Source organism: Lutjanus erythropterus, chromosome 12, assembly GCF_056507025.1.
Source record: "Lutjanus erythropterus isolate fLutEry1 chromosome 12, fLutEry1.hap2, whole genome shotgun sequence".
In the NCBI taxonomy this organism is placed as follows: domain Eukaryota; kingdom Metazoa; phylum Chordata; class Actinopteri; order Lutjaniformes; family Lutjanidae; genus Lutjanus; species Lutjanus erythropterus.
This window is the reverse complement of record NC_139328.1, coordinates 24,074,600-24,075,314: the sequence shown is the minus strand read 5'-3', so window position 1 is coordinate 24,075,314 and position 715 is coordinate 24,074,600. Positions and strand designations below refer to the sequence as shown.

Genomic DNA, 715 nt, shown 5'->3' with positions numbered 1-715 from the left:
TTGGAATTGCAAAGTTGACTGGGTTTTGACAAAAAAAAAAAAGTGATACCGCTAATAACCAGGTTTGCATAGATCAGATTATGGTTTTTAATACTGTGAATCATGCCATGTTGAAGCAAAGACTTATCAGTGTAGGACTGTCAGTACAAACTGTCTATTGGTTTGAAAACTGTCAGGCAGAAAGTTTAATTTCTCCCTGAGTGCATCCCAGGTCGTGCCCCAGGGTTCAGTGCTAGAACCACTGGTATTCATTATATATGTCAACAGTCTTGCTCAGAATGAAAGACAAAGACAAATTTTCAATTTGGCTGTAAATGTTTTGATATCTCATAATGTAACATATTGTTTTATGTCTGTTACAGTATCATCTATGCTGCTGCCTCAAAAGAAAAATCGATAATTCTCCTCAACGCAGCTGTGATGGCCGAGTGGTTAAGGCGTTGGATTTGAAATCCAATGGGGTTTCCCCTCGCAGGTTCAAGTCCTGCTCACAGCGTGGAATCTCTGTCCCATTAGAGCAGCATGGTGCCTCTGTAATTAGTACCTCCAGGTTTCAATTCCCTATGGGGGCCAAGGTTTTTCTATGTAGAGTTTAAAGGTTCTGTCAAAAAGTCTGAGGAGTCTTTGCTTCCACAATTTATTTGTACTAGGTGTCCACAAAGTCCATATTGAGCTTGGAGTCAGGTGCAAAACCCCTTAAATCTTCAGGAGCTGG

General features: G+C 40.7%; 1 non-coding gene across 1 annotated transcript; it reads left to right on the top strand.

Annotated features, from left to right (window-relative positions):
- The first annotated feature begins 414 nt into the window (after positions 1 to 414).
- Positions 415 to 496, top strand: trnas-uga (transfer RNA serine (anticodon UGA)). Its single transcript has one exon. It is a non-coding gene; the product is annotated as a tRNA-Ser (tRNA).
- The last annotated feature ends 219 nt before the right edge of the window (positions 497 to 715 follow it).